Raw genomic sequence first — 16,349 nt, 5'->3', positions numbered from 1 at the left:
ATTAACAAACAAACAAACAAAAAAGGGAATTTCAAACTATGTTCTTGTTGGAGACAAAGCATTCCAATTATCAGAACAAATACTGGTACCCTTCTAAGTGAGGACACACCAGAACGGCGTATGTTTAACAAGCGGCTTTCTCGAGCGCGGCAAGTGGTGGAGCGTACGTTCGGAAAAATCACCCAAAGATTCCAAATCATAAAACAGAGCAATAATTTAAAGGCAGAAAAACATACCAATTTTTACAACGTGTGCTTTTTCGAACAATTTTTTAATTGCGGCTGGTAAACGTGATTTCCGCGCAGACCGGCTAGCAGAATTAATCCACAATATTTCAAATAATTTCGTAAATTTCCCCGGTCATGAGCGCCTGCAACAAGGCGAAAGAGTGAGACAAATATTCGCTCAACATTTCCAATTCAACGTAGTTTTTTTTTTTATGTGGCACGACATCCCCTAGTGGGACAAGGCCTCTCTCCGAAGAGAGTTTGTGTGACCGAAAGACGGTATATTATAGACCGGATGTCAGCCGTTCGTAATACCGGAGGGTGCCAGACTCGAGATTCGATCCCACGCCTGTGGTGTGGTGTTTCCTCGCGCCACCGCTGCGCCATGGGCACCCCCAACGTAGTTTAACTTCAATAATAACTTCAATATTTAGAATTCCAATCCAACGTTGTTTCTGCGCAATGTCTTCAATATTCAGTACTCCAATTTGACGTTGTTTCTTTTTTCATTATTGCCATTTTATGATTTGTAATCTCTGCGGTATCAGGTGGCGTTACTACCATCAATTTTCGAAGGCATGTTAATAAACATTCGCTACTCTGGTGAGCAGTGGAAACGTCTAGTCCGCTCCGTCAAGGCGGGGACAGGGGAAGTATACACGGAAGGGAAACTCAAGTACGATGAGTTCGACTATGCTGACGGAAGCTGAGTTAATCGTCAATTCTCATTCACTAACCTATCTCCGTTTAGATTCAGCCGAATCGGAGGCTCTGACCCCGAATCACTTCTTATTGGGCAGCTCAGGCGGACGTAGGACACTTACGATGACCCCGGACACTTCTTCCAAGACGCCGAAGGAGTTGTATAAAGGTATTCGGCGACACGGTCACGCACGTTTACGAGGCTACGATAGCCAGTACTGACTGGAAAGGAGCACCCACACGCGACTCACTATGCTTCGTCACTACGCCAACTAAATCATCCACATCGTTGGAAACAACGATCGCGTGATTGATCTTGATATTCTCGCGTGTGCCTTAAGAGGACAGTAATCACTGTACCAAAACCTATGGATTTTCTGTGTTTCTAATTGTAAAACCACAAATAAACAATATTTTACAAAAAAAAAAGTAGAGCGAGGTAGGACCTTTAAATTTCAGGGAATGGGAAGACTTTTAAATATCAGCGAAACAAGTAACGTAGTTGCACTTGAAGTACGTTTTGCGTAGCTCTCGGCTTCAAATTGTTTTACGGCCATATTTCGTCACTCTGCGTGATTATTTTTTCGTATACGTGAGTGAAAATTTGCAGTGCTATAAGATGGATGTTTTGGCATCGATCCGCAGTGCGAGTGATCTACTAAAGATCACTGACAATGAAATAGAACTTGTGAAGGTGCTGCAACAGGCGGCGTTGCTCGTTACTAGCATGTTGTACGAAAAGTGTGACCGCTTCATGACATTGAAGTCTACGAAGCGTGCTAATTCGTGCAAGTGGGTTTGTATAAAAACTCTAATCTGCCCGGGGAATGAATGTACGGTCCGTACGGGCAGTATATTCAATAACTCCACCCTTCAACCCAAAAAAGGGTCACTAGCTCTTGCAAAAGCGATACGCTTCTTGCGTTCGTTCCCTAAACATATATTGTTTGGCTAGCAAAACCTTGTATACAAATTAAATGTTTTACAAAATGTGTATTCTTGAACTCCGACCCCAATCTCATCGTAGTATACTAATTTATTAATTTTTTATTCATTCTTACAAAGCAAAAATAAAGAAGTGTCTGCAAAGGCAACAGGTAAGATGACAGCAAAGCAAAAATAAAGAAGTGTCTGCAAAGGAAACAGGTAAGATGATAGGAAAACATTTGCAAATATTGTTCACTAAAATAAATGATTTCCTTTTCCAGACTCTAATTGGACCACTGAGTCTCGTGTGCAGCGACATCAGCTCACATAATGTGAGGCTGCTCACTGATCAGAAACAGGATCCAACAATTAACAGGACCCACATGTACAGACATCCTATGCTACGTTACGGCGGGCAACGTAGCAGCACCCGGTTTGGCTGAAACGGTGGACCCCATTTTCAGCATGTGTAGGCGATGTAAAACGTTTGATAAAAATCTCGTTAAGGATCAATCAGCAAAAATGTATAGTGGAGAATCACTTGGCCAACTCCCAGTGGTCCGGCTGTAAGCTGGCAAAAGTTTTAAAGTTGTCCAAGGCAGCGGTTAACCGCACTTTGAAAACGTTTCGGACGCGTTTTTTAGGAAGATGGGCACCCGAGATCGCCAGCTGAGGGTAAAAGTGCTGTGAATCGTAAAGGCCATCCCTGGCATCAGCCGGCAAGATGTGGCTAAACGGTGGAGTGCGGCACACGAGACGGTACGAAGAATAACGCAGCTTCGAATCATCGAGGCATCCCAATAGGCTGCCCAAACAAAATACCATCGCACAGAAGAGGGCCCGGCTGCTATACGACCAGCTGCTCACCAAGCACAAAGGCTGCGTGCTGATGGATGATAGACTTCAGGCAGATTCCCGGCCTAAATTTGTATATCACTACCGGGCGAGGGTGCCCTCTACTTTTGTGTTTGATAACAATTTCGCAAAAAAAGACGATGGTGTGACATGCAATCTGCATCTGCGGGCACAAAACGGCACCGCAATGACGTCGGACGTTTACAGAACCGAATGTTTAGAGAAATGGATTCTACCATTTATCAAAGCGCACAGGGGCAAAATTGTCTCTTGGCCCGATTTGACGACCTGCCATTATTCCAGTGGCACAGGGCCAATAAGATCAACTTTGTCTCTAAGATAATGAATCCACCAAATTGCTCGGAGTTTCGCTCCATCGAAAAATATTCGGCAATCAGCAAACTACGTCTTAGACGAAGTGGTGGGACAAGAAAGAGGTGGCACACACGGTGTCCGAAATCACTGTGCGGGCGCTGATGTTAGAGCCGAAGAAAAAAGTACGTAAATATGTAGCAACACGTAAATATGTAGTAAAAAGCTATTTTTATAATGACGGCGTATCGCAATGGAATAGTCGACGACCCAACGATCAAAGGAACTGTAAAGCACCCGGTGAATGAGTGGCTGGAAATAAGGGTGGAAATGAACATGCAAGGAACGTTATATGCCTCTCAATTTATGTCGATTTGATTCTAGGCAGTCTCAACGTGGAAACGTACGGAATGAATTCAAAACCCTTCTGGGAATTTATCAAAAAATCGAAAAGTGACGGTGTATTTCCGGCATCGATGTCTCGGAACGGTAACACATACTCGGGCGAAGAGAATCTCTGTGACGCCTTTGCCACCTACTTTTCTTCACTGTATGAAAGTGCATCAACATTGGTTTATTCACAATTCTTGGTGCCATTCAAGAGCAACTTGATATTCCCTTCCCATCCATCACCGAAAAAGAGGTGTTCTCTGCTGTTAAGGACCATGTACCGATCTTAACAAAAATCTTCAACAAATCCTTGTAGTCTCGAAGCTTTCCGTTCCTTTGGACTGTATGAAAGTGCATCAACATTGGATTATTCAAAATTCTTGGTGCCATTCAAGAGCAACTTGATATTCCCTTCCCATCCATCACCGAAAAAGAGGTGTTCTCTGCTGTTAAGGACCATGTACCGATCTTAACAAAAATCTTCAACAAATCCTTGTAGTCTCGAAGCTTTCCGTTCCTTTGGAAATCATCATGGATGTTCCCTGTTCACAAGAAGAGGGACCGGGGTGATATCACCATGCTATTCGCGTGTAGCAAATTGTTCGAGCTAGTTCTAGTCAAACATCTCCAGCGAGGATGTAGGCTTCCGATCTTTTCTGTTCAACATGGTTTAATGCCAAACAGATCCTGTTGAGTGACTAATGGAAGAAAGTTACCTAGCGCCTAGAATACGTCACTCACGACTAGTTTAGAAAGAGAAAGATAAGACACTCAGTAAGTTATGGTAGAATAATTGCGAACTCGCGTAACTTTGTATGAAAAGAGTGTTTCACTTAGAAAGGAAACACACAACGTAGGAAACCATCGACCAGTGAACATCGCGATCCAGAGAAAACTGAAAAATAAACACCAGTTCTTTACAGAACTTCCACCACGGAATTATTTTGTCTCCTTTGCCATTCAGCGCCGTAGCTCTGCGCATCCGCTTCACTGCGTTTCGACGATCACCCAACAGATCCATCGATACTAACATAATGTGCTTCCTGATCTTTATACGGGCTTCCTCGCTGACTTCGACTCCGTCAACCATGCCCTGCTGCTGCTTGATAATTTGACAAGGTATGGTGTTCATGGTGGCCTTGTCCAGTAGATTCAGAGTTTCTTGACTGGAAGATGCATTCAAGTCAACATTGGTTCGAGCTTTGATGCTCCATTCTGCAACATGAATTAGCAAAAATTGTTTCACTGCGTCAAAACAATACAGTCAAGCAAGCAATGCTTCTAGATCTACAGATGAAAAGCCATAGCATCGAAAACGAAGAGGAAATATATGAATAAACTATTAAAACTGTATTAGATGGCATAACACCATATCAAAATAGGAATTCTCCAGAAAGTCAAATACAAACTCTAGTTGACAAAAAAGATAATGATCAATACCGCCAACACCTGTTTGGAGACTTAGTGAGTCGTATAAGAGTACAAGGAAAATTATCCGACCCAAAAGCCAACGCAAAGCCTGGGACTGGACCTGGGTGAATATGTAGCTTCAGCGTACATTTAATTACATGCTCATCCTTTGGCCTGGTAGAAACATAATTGAGTGGTATGCGTTCATGAGCTGGCCTAGTGGGCGTGTCATAGTGGTGCACGGAAGCTTAACCATACGCTTTCAAGTCCCCATTGCGACAGCAATCGGCGTGAAGGTTGCCCGGGCGCAGCAGCAGCCTAGACGTCGGGTGTTTCCTACATTATGGCGAAGTTATACAAATATCAATCAAGATTTCCAACCCTGTATATATTAGTGCAGCAACTTTTATGTATACCAGCCACTTCTGTACCCTGTGAAAGAGTATTTTCGAAAGCCGGACAAATTTATAATGAAAAGCGATCGCGATTAAATCCAAAAAAAATGACGGAATTACTGTTCCTTCATCACAATGACTTTTAGATTGATTGAAATAAAAAAACACTAAATTATGTAAAAGTTTCATATTGTTTACGAACGTCTTTAGGAATAGAAATGAATAAATTTTATAGCTAGTATCGTTTAGTATAGTTAATCATAGTATAATATTGCATATAGTGAATAATTCATGAACTCTGTAATACAATGCTATGAATTATGTTTGACTGAACTGCAAAGAGAAAATGTAGTTTAGAGTATTTGATTTCAATAAAACAAAAAATTATTGACAATGTTCACAATGTTTTTGGACTTATGGACTGCATCGAAATGTATATAAAATGAATAATGAGTAAATAGCTAAAATAGTTCAGTTAAGACAAAGAATATATTGTACATAGTCGATAGTTTATGAACTCTATTGCAACGATATGAATGATGGTTGATTGAACTGCGATAAAACCAAATCCACAAATAAGATGCAAAAGCATAACAAATATTCTCTTGTTAAATATTCTAGTATTGAATATTTTTTTAAATGTTTTTTTTTCTAAATGTATGTGATATTTTACGATACATCAGATTTTAGAATGCCGTGAAAGTAATGATCTGGCAAATATTTTTCGTTTAACGTTAGAACCAATTTGAAGAAAAAATCGGTCCTGAGACGAGCGGAAGAATCACCGCACGCGTTCACTTCACCTCTCCCGAACTGGACCGCACCTGATCTTTCTAAAGAATAATCTTTCCCAGACCGAGCACCTTTTGCGGCCACATTTTGTATGTAAGGGAGATGTCATGAAGACCGAGCACCTTTTACGGCAACATATTTTATGTAAGGGATATGGCACGGAGAGGCACTTCTGTTCGTTAAGCTACAAAAAACAAAAAGAGAAACAAATTCGCGCCAAAACGAGTGCAGCTCGTGAAGCAAAGAAAGTCTCGTTAGCTAAGAGTTCAAAAGCTAAGTCCGCTGCAAAAAAATGCTTAATTGACTATTTGATTGCTGTTGCAATGTATTTCTCTCATTTCATGTTGCTCATTGAATATTGTTGAATAAATCAGTTGAATTTAATGAACTACATCCATTTTGTTTTAAGTCCACCAATAAAGGCACATAACAAAACCCAGGCGCCAAAATAGGAACATAATGTGCCACACAAAGAGTTTGTGGAACTTGAAAAAATATTAATCTTCGTATTTCTCATTTATTTTAGTAATATTCTACGGTAGTTAGGTAAAAAATAGTATTATTTGACCGAACATTGTGATTCAACTTTGTATACACAATTTCCTCAACAGCACCAAATATGGTCCATCAACGGTACAAGTTAATTAAATATGCTCCAGAATGAGATTACGAAGAATACACATCATGCAAGACTTTTGTGCAAGACTATAAATGGGAAGTTATGATGTAGACTTTTCTATTAATAATAAATGTAATACAGTTTAACATAAACCGACAAAGAAAAGTGAATTTTAAATTATTATAAAATAAAAGGATGACAAAGTTCCACTGCTCATTTTTTCAGCAATAGCGTCATTTCTCTTGCCATCATCTCATCAACAGGAATAGTTATAAGCACAAAAAGGTTCAATAAAATACTTATCTGATCTCTGACTGGAAGTATTAACTCTTATTGAGCCCCCACGTTCGCTGAATTCTCTTCATTGAACTCAATTGCACAGCAAAAAAAAGATTATGCACTAACGATTGATTAAATCTGCATCCAATTTCAAACACCGTAATTTGAATCTGAAAAATAAAACGACGTTTACATCAATTAATTTACTGTATTAAAAATAAAGAAAATAAGAGGTATACTACTATTGCCTATAAGTTCTGACAAACGACACATTAACCAACATGCATTGAAAATATAAACTAATGAGAATTATTGAATGGAGGGGCCCATGACGCAGAGGAGGCGCGAGGAAAGCTTAATAGAGTTTCACCGATTCACCCATCAACAATGGAATAAAATTTCTTTTCACTTAAAACAGGGGTCACCAAATTTTTTTTAACGCGAGCCGCATTGGGTGGAATAACCGTAGCGTTGGGCCACATTTACCCAAGGAGGAGAGGGTCTCGCGGGCCGTAGTTTGGAGACCCCGAACATAAAACATTGAAAAAGAAAATCAAAATGGTAAAAATGCTATACTTTGGATAGTCGAAACCATTCATGCAAATCGTGACCAACTCAGAAGACTTATGGAACCATATGGAGACATAAAAATCTTTTTTTTTTTACTATTTTTAATAGATCAACCAAACATAATGTTTTTTTACAATACAATTTCAATTAAGTTGGACTATGAGAGTTTCGATAGTCTTCTTGTAAAATCGATGGCTAATAGTAATGTGGTGTGAATACGTTTGTTCATACAGTATTCATTCTCACAAGGTTTACAAATAAAAGTAGAAATAAAACAAACACCCAAAGAGTCAAATTTAATCTATTCGTGAAATAATACAGTAAGATGATAATCGAAGGGTTGAAACGATTTTCGTAAGATAAGGACTTTTTTCAATTATAAATTTAAATTCTAAGAAAATCTTAAAATTCATAATACTCACCATACTTAACACAATCGATTTCATCACTGGCAATCAGAGGAACAACCGTATCGGAAACAATTCTGAAATAGATTCACGCATTTATATCAACATTAGTTTTCACAATACTCAAAGGATCAAAACAAAAACTTCTAACAATTAGTCAATCTCATTTGTATTTTTAAAACTACACGCAAATACGCTGTAACGAATGATTGTATACATATTCTAATTAACACGTTAAGCGCTACCCGTAATTTGCAATCGTAAACCGTTCTGCCGGCAATTCGTAGCAAACCATCGACGGCGAGCGAGACAGTGCTTTCATGTTCAATCATGTCTCGACGAAACAGAACGAGACAAAGCAGAGACCTCAGCATGTGTTCATGTTCAACAAATTCATGTTCAATTATTATTTCAACTGTGTTTGTGTTTTATTCTAGAATTTGCAAAGTCTTATGTGATGAAATTTTGTTCGTTTCCCGACGACTCTCAAGCAAACGATTCGAATAATGCGGACCGTCGGTATGCTTTAGAAAAACTTACTACGTTGTCGGTCCCGAAGCGCCTGTGCCCCTACCTAACCGGCACTGTCGGTCCGAGCGGGCCGTCACCGGCACGCAGGAAAGAACGCTGTCGGCCCCACGGAACCGACGTAGTGCTTAACGTGTTAAAGAAACGCAAGACCGATCATTCTCAAATTCATGTTAAAACGCATTCTAACCGGACATCTCAAATTGTTTTTGCTCATTCAATATATGTGTGAAAAGAATGTTGATTTCACAGTTGACACTATTCAATAATTTTTACACAATCGAACAATCTGATTTTCATAATCTGTGATCGTGAGATTACCTTGAGAAACATTCATTTAGCTGAAACTTATTGAGACTTTTACCATTTTGGTCATTAGACTCTCTATTACAAGATTAACGCCGTTAAAACTGCATAGCTACTTACCACACTTTACTTTCGTTTTTTTCTCTTTCCTTGCATGACGTAACCAAATTTCGAAGAATATTGTTCAGAGGGCAAGCACTTCCCACATGCAATCAAATTGACGCTGCACTAGAATCGAAATGAAAAATATAGATTTCATGAATGGTTGACTAATCTATAGAGAATAAACTTTTTCTGCAATCATTCGTTGTAACTACTTACAAGTCTTAAGTCTTAATAATTAAATGTTAGTCACGCTGCACTGCCTGACTTACGGTGTGATGTTAACTTTACCGCAATGACATGCCATTGCCTGCCCCATTTTCGACAAGGAAAATTTAACTATGCATTTAATGACGATGTAAAAAACACTTCATAGTGAGCGATGAAACACCAAACTGTTAGAAAGTTCACATTCAGCAGCTTTTCACAACCGCTTTTGTGGCAACGAACCGAGACATCGGGAAATATACACCGAAGTAAAAAGAATAGAAAGCTTTTTTCTCAACCGGAACTGACAACCCAACCAACAACTGACAGCTGGAACCCAATGCATATCTAGACATAATTTCTCAAGACAAAAAACACATGAGGGCTTTGCGGTTGTAGGGCTCTGTACTAAATGAATAAAAATTTGTTTTTCAAAATTTCAAAATGTCCGCAAGACTTTTCTTAACCCCTGGTCACAGCTTTGCGCAACCGCATGCGGTTGCGTTTTTTCCCATGGGAGAGATAGGAGCTGTCATGGACTGTCACCGCAGACGCAAGACCTTGCGGTTTCTGTACTAAAAAATCAAACGAATTTGATTCTTGCCGCAGACTCTTGCGTTTTTATATGTCAACAGTAAATATTGTTCCTAGTAGACTTTAATGGGATTGTATGCTCATATAAGTGGTATATTCAAACATTAAAGTATTATTTTTGGCAAAAAGCTGTGCTCGTTTGACAGATCAAAAGCACAACCGCATGCGGTTGCGGAAAGCTGTGACCACAGATTTATCGGTTTCTCTCAAAACTAATCAACGCGAACCAAAAATCTCTCATTTATTAATGGGCCGAAGCGGGATGTAACAAAATTAGGGACTCCCTATCGTTTAGTGTACTAAAAATCATACGATCTAGATTTTTGTCACACTGAACCGGATTTGGAGAGCGTTTTGGATCTGTCAAACGAGCACAGCTTTTTGCCAAAAATAATACTTTAATGTTTGAATATACCACTTATATGAGCATACAATCTCATTAAAGTCTACTAGAAACAATATTTACTGTTGACATAAAAAAACGCAAGAGTCAGCAAGGTCTTGCGTCTGCGGTGACAGCCCATGACAGCTCCTATCTCTCCCATGGGAAAAAACGCAACCGCATGCGGTTGCCCAAAGCTGAGACCAGGGGTTGACTCCTGCGTTTTTATATTTCTACAATAAATATTCTTTCTAGTATGTTTTAATGTGATTTTTTGCTCATACCCTGGTGGCAAAATCGGCATCGTCTCGTTCTGTCCAATTGACACAATTCCGAGTAAACGCATGGTAATGTAGTCACGTGTATCGTGTAATGTAGTCACGCGGTCAAGAAGTTACAGAAAGTTTTTCCATGGTAGATTGTTGGAACTCTTGCTGTTACTACATGCTACCAGCAAAACATAAATTTCTGTCAACTGGGTAGTTTTTGTCATAACGATATAGTTATTATACATAATTCGCCGCTGCCACACAGACCGCGTTATGCAGCGCGTTGTCAAATTTGACAACGCAGAAACTACTCGATTTGCAAGGTGTATAAATATAGAAGGTGACTTTATGTCGCTTTAGAAGGGGTGCCATATTTGAGAAGAGTTATGTCAAAAGCCCAATCCTTTTCCGATACCCCCCTCAAAATCCATATGAATACCCCAGAAGTGTTATGTCAAGTCATGAAATGTCATTTTACACTGGACGACTTCACCTTCTAATTTATACACCTTGCTCGATTTGCTTGATCCTAGCAAGGTGTATAAATTAGAAGGTGAAGTCGTCCAGTGTAAAATGACATTTCATGACTTGACATAACATTTAGGTTCATCCAGACGACAGCAATGTTTCTCGGCAATGTTGACGTTTACCGTATTCGTACACGATTTCGTTGACTGTATGTGTGTGCCAAGCAACATTGCCGAACGAATTGACGAGCTATCCATGGGTCGATGGATAAGCTGGAAACATTGACGAGCAATGTTGACAGCGATCCGTTTGGCATTCAACAAGGTAACGAAGCTAAGCTATATCCTGTACGAACCTTAAGTAAATTATTAATTAGAACGAGTCAGTTTAATTTGGGCAAGTGTTGGTTCAGTTTTACTATCATGCCACTAATTAAATTCACTTTTGTGATGTTAACTAGTTACCATATGTTGTTACTTTCTATTGATACATATTTTACAAGATAACTATATGCCATGAAAAATGTTTAGAAACCTTGAACATTGTTGGAAACATTGATGAACATTGATTGCCATCGTCTGGACAGAATCCGCCATTTTTGCACATGGCTGACAACCATGTTTGAATGTGTGCGAAAGATTGACGAAAAGATTGCCATCGTCTGGATGAACCTTTTAGGTTCATCCAGACGACAGCAATATTTCTCGGTAATGTTGACGTTTATCGTATTCGTACACGATTTCGTTGACTGTATGTGTGTGCCAAGCAACATTGGCGAACGAATTGACATGCTATCCATGGGTCGATGGATAATCTAGAAACATTGACGAGCAATGTTGACAGCGATCCGTTTGGCATTCAACAAGATAACGAAGCTAAGCTATATCCTGTACGAACCTTAAGTAAATTATTAATTAGAACGAGTCGATTTCATTTGAGCAAGTGTTGGTTAAGTTTTGGTATGATGCCACTAATTAAATTCACTTTAATGAAGTTAATGAGTTACCATTTGTTGTTACTATCTATTCACCGGTAGCAAAACGAGTGGTATTTCATGACAGTGTGATATCACAATGACGGGATTTTTGGTACATAAAGTTTGTGGTAATGAGCGTTTTGTGAGTGTGGTAAGGAAGCATTTTACGAGCATCGGGCTGTCAAAACGATGGCAGCTGCGCCATCTACCGTCATAACTATGAAATAAAAAAATAATTTAAAATTTAAATTCGTAAATGTCAGATTTATTTGTGTGGTTTTCTGCATATTCATGTGCAATTGTGATCCTTTTTGTGATTTTGCCATTTCTACACCTGATACTTCCGTGTGTTCGCGAGCGGCCGATTTTCTTGCTTCGTATTTCTGTGGGAGAGAGAGAGACAGTTTGGTTAGGTCAGTACTTTTCCATTCAATTACCTTTTGGTACGGCCGATGAGCTGTTTTGAACCCGGGTGGGTTGCGATCGTTGAAGTTCGCGATGCACGATAATTGCGTTGAACCGTTGGTGCCGTTGTAACTGGAGATGATACTATGCCTATATATATAGAGCAAAAATGTTTTAACAAATTCACCCAGTGCAATTTCATAACATGTCTTCAATTTTTTTTTAGTTTCCAGCGATGGATATTGCATCAAATGACATGTTAGGACCGGCCAAGAAGCGTCGGATTTTGGAAGAGTTGGTCCTCACAGAGGAAGATATAGTTGAAGTTAAACATAAATATAACAATGCTTTAGTTGCGTTTTCATACAAAAATAGCTTCATTAACAGGTCCACCAGCACCAAAACAGCTTTTTCTAAAGCATATATCAAATTCCGTTACGCCTGGTGAGTTTAGAAAATCTTTCGTAGTTTTTTATTTATATATTCGTGCAAACAGATCCGTGCAAACAGATGGAGTCTAGTCAACTAATATTAGACAACACACCACTAACCGCTGGAATCATGCGGAAGATTCTCCTGCTTGGCGTAACGACCTCTTGGTCATGCCTGCCCGTTAAGGGATTACGAGACTTGTTTCCCTGTTGTACGTGGATAGTCAGTCCTCTCGTACAGGGAAGGGTCCGGTCTCGGTTGAGATTCGAACCCACGCCATCGAGGTGGTGAGCCCCGGCACTCAATAATCCAATTTAATGAGCGTCTAGAAGCAGAGCCAGCGTATAAAACGGACATAATGAATTGGCTACAAACTATGGTAAATGTTGAAGAACCGAAGCAAAGGATGACAAGGCTACTGAAAGCACAATACACAATACAATACCATAAAACTACAAGTTTGCATTTATGTGTGCATTTATTCGACAAGAGTACGTAGTAAAGGAAAGAATATCATTTCTCCCTCCTCTTCTCCGATGGTTTTTACTAGTTTACATTTTATATCTTTAAATTCTAATTCGATGGATTCCTCTGGAAGATCTATGATTCGCTTTGTTCGTAGAACAGTCCTCGGATCTTTTGGGATGTTCATATCCGTTTTTGCACGAAGCATCTCGAACATTTGTCCAACGGTTGCAAGCGACTCGTTCCCAGTTAACGCCCAGTATCGCACACACTCTGCATCTGGCATCTTGGCATAATCGGGACCATTTTCTTCGTCATCTGCGGAATTTTCCTCGTCGTCCACCGCATTCTCTTCATCACTACTCTCTTCATCGTCCGTAACAAAGTCCATTTCGTATACCTGAGTGTCAGAGAAAAGCGGATCCAATTGTTCAGTTGGTTCCTCATCCGGCAAATCGATAGAAGGCAACAATAATTGGTCCGACGAAACCGAAACTAAAATGAAATCAAAACGATGGTATACATCAGTTTAGCTCGATTCCCGATACAAATGAAACTAAATTATTACATTACACATAATAATCTACATTAACTACATAAGATTATTTACCCGACAACTCGGTTGGTGCCACGACATTCACAATGCTATCCGCTGTCTCGGATTTCGGCATCAATCTTGCAACGCGCTTGTAAAAGGCACCGGATCTGCGTTGTGTTTGCAAATGCGATTTTTTCCGCACAATGCGGCAACAGCTGAAGGATGCGGTCCTCGATTAATCATGGTTAACACTGAATCACAAAAATAATAGCCAAAACACACGAAACAAGTTAAATAGCCAAACAGATACTGAACTGACGCTGATCAAAACAAACAGTTTCGGTAGCATTTTTGGTTGAGCACATCTATTCCATGAGGTAGAAAGAGACAGAAAATCAATTGACTGCTTGCACAGTAGCGCCGCCCTGCGAGTGAACGTTGCAAGCTTGCAAATTCAATATGGCTTCCCACAAGGTTACCCAAACGCGGCACATTTCCTTCGGAAACTGGCATAGCTTTGCAAAAGTAACCTTGAAATGGCTCACAAATCTAGCCTCGGTGCTGGTAGTGTTGATACATATGTTACCAAGATAACTACATGTCATGAAAAATGTTTAGAAACCTTGAACATTGTTGGAAACATTGATGAACATTGATTGCCATCGTGTGGACAGAATCCGCCATTTTTGCACATGGCTGACAACCATGTTTGAATGTGTGCGAAAGATTGCCAAAAAGATTGCCGTCGTCTGGAAGGGCCTTTTGGGTATTGATAGGGGTATCGGAAAACGATTGGGCTTTTGACATAACTCTTCTCAAATATGGCACCCCTGCCAAAGCGACATAAAGTCACATTCTATATTTGTACACCTTGGCTCGAACCTCATTTATTGACAACGTGCTGCGTTGTCATTCCCATACTCGGGGTCCACACTACAGCGCAACGTCGCCTGACAGGAGCTGAACTCCATATAAAAATAACCTTGCGCGATGTCCCGCGAATCGCGCTAGGTTTTTTATGCATGGAGTTCAGCGCCTGTAAGGCGACGTCGCGTTACGCGACTGTGTAGTCTGGAAAGCGTGATACAAAACGAAAAACCCCACCATTTCTGGGTTGAATACTTGACGCGGTATAGCTGTGGAGCGGTGGAGCTTGAGATGCTGCTGCAACCGCGGTGTGTGTAGCAACGGCGATTGATTATTCGCTTAGTACAGAACACTACAACTGCATTATCAATTATTTGGCTACGTATCTATTCTTGAAAAATAAGGTCTTGGTAAAAATTGGAAGCTAGCTAACTGTCTAATTGTTCGTGATAGCGCATGTAGGCATGTAGTTTTTCGTATACGAAGCAAATGTGTTCTTGATGATTTGTGGCTAAGGTGTTTTTGGGGATAGACTTCTTCGGCGACCGTTTTCGCTCTGGTAAATCCATTGTATTTGTAAAAAATCTAGACAAATAACTTATTTAAATGTGATTGTTCTTCTCTTCCACGTCAGAAATGTAAGTTGATGTGTGTCCCCGTCGATTACGGGTAGAGCCAGCGTCAGTGATGAAGCAGCGTGTTGTGAGATGGTTAACTTATTTGGCTTGTTTTTAAAACTAATCAAAAGGTGTTGCAAAGTAATGTAGCCAAATTGCTGTAGAAGATTGTTCTTTATTTGTTATTTGGATTTGCACAGAAGGTTGTTAGTTTCCTTTGTGTTAGACCGCGTCCATACGGCATAGTAGCGTAGCGATTTTGACACTCCGTCGTAGCGTAAATGTTGGTCGAGAGGCCTTAGCCACGGCCATAAAAAATAGTTGAGACGACGGTAAGTGAAAACTACGATGGAGTGTTAAAATTGCTACGCTACGATGAGGTGTAGACGCGGTCTTATAGTAAGGAAAGCTCATAATGAGAACAAAATCGATTGAAAATAGCTGTTTCAGTAGAAAAACAAATGTAGAGTTAACTGAACTACGTTACTTATGGTGTGGAGAAAAGGTTTGCTCTCTGGTACAGAAACTGGAAAAATCAGATGTGGAAGTGCCAATATTTTAATATTTGTGTACGTCATGGAAACAGAGCGGAGCTGCTCACTCGATCATTCGTGCTAAATGTGGTAAGTTATAGAAAAATTACATATAATTATGTTAAAATTAAATAAAATTTAAAGCCAGACAATTTTTCATTTGACGGAGTATCATTTACCGTTTTCCACACTGTTTTCGTTATCATATCTTTCTAAAATCTTTGTTTTCCTTCTCGTTTCAGCACTGCTAGATTTTGAATGTAGTGTGAACGAGCATACAAGAAAAATTGAAGCATTTAACGAAGTTAATATATTCGTGTTAATTGTTGGGTAATTTGAGATCTACCTTCCAATAATCGTCGTTGAAAAGTGGTATCATTTTTTTCACAAGCCTGTTTCATGAAGCAAGTTGGTTTAAGCTTTAGATTTACTAGTTAACGGTCATTTAATATATGTTAGAATGTTCCGTTGTGTGATTTTCGAATTTGTTTACTTACTCGCTTATCTATTTATGGGAAGTTTGTGATTTTGATATGTAGAAAAACAAAGAAGAAAGTGTGGTGAGTATCTATTAGTCAACTCAGCCGTTTTTTAAGTTTATTTAACAGTTAAGTGTATTTCAAGATGATGTAAACTAATGGTGGCAATTATGTTTATTTTTTTTTCAAACAATTTCAGTTTTTATTTGGTCATTGTTTCTGATTGTCGCAGTTAAAAAAGTTGCAAGCTGTGGGGATATTTCTTAAGAAATAAATCAATCGATGCGGTGAGGCAA

General features: G+C 39.5%; 2 long non-coding RNA genes across 2 annotated transcripts; one reads left to right on the top strand and one right to left on the bottom strand.

Annotated features, from left to right (window-relative positions):
• Positions 1-6,131: 6,131 nt before the first annotated feature.
• On the bottom strand, positions 6,132-9,315 carry LOC131265925 (uncharacterized). Its single transcript, XR_009178333.1, has 4 exons — positions 9,094-9,315; positions 8,840-8,947; positions 7,901-7,962; positions 6,132-7,078 (listed from the first exon to the last, which is right to left on the bottom strand). It is a non-coding gene; the product is annotated as an uncharacterized LOC131265925 (long non-coding RNA).
• A 5,560-nt stretch (positions 9,316-14,875) lies between these two features.
• Positions 14,876-15,891, top strand: LOC131265933 (uncharacterized). The gene is made up of 3 exons (XR_009178344.1): positions 14,876-14,983; positions 15,059-15,664; positions 15,817-15,891. It is a non-coding gene; the product is annotated as an uncharacterized LOC131265933 (long non-coding RNA).
• The last annotated feature ends 458 nt before the right edge of the window (positions 15,892-16,349 follow it).

The sequence above is a fragment of the Anopheles coustani genome, chromosome 2 (assembly GCF_943734705.1).
Source record: "Anopheles coustani chromosome 2, idAnoCousDA_361_x.2, whole genome shotgun sequence".
NCBI classification, from domain to species: Eukaryota; Metazoa; Arthropoda; class Insecta; order Diptera; family Culicidae; genus Anopheles; species Anopheles coustani.
Note: the sequence above shows the minus strand (reverse complement) of the source record. Positions and strands in the feature narration are given on the sequence as shown.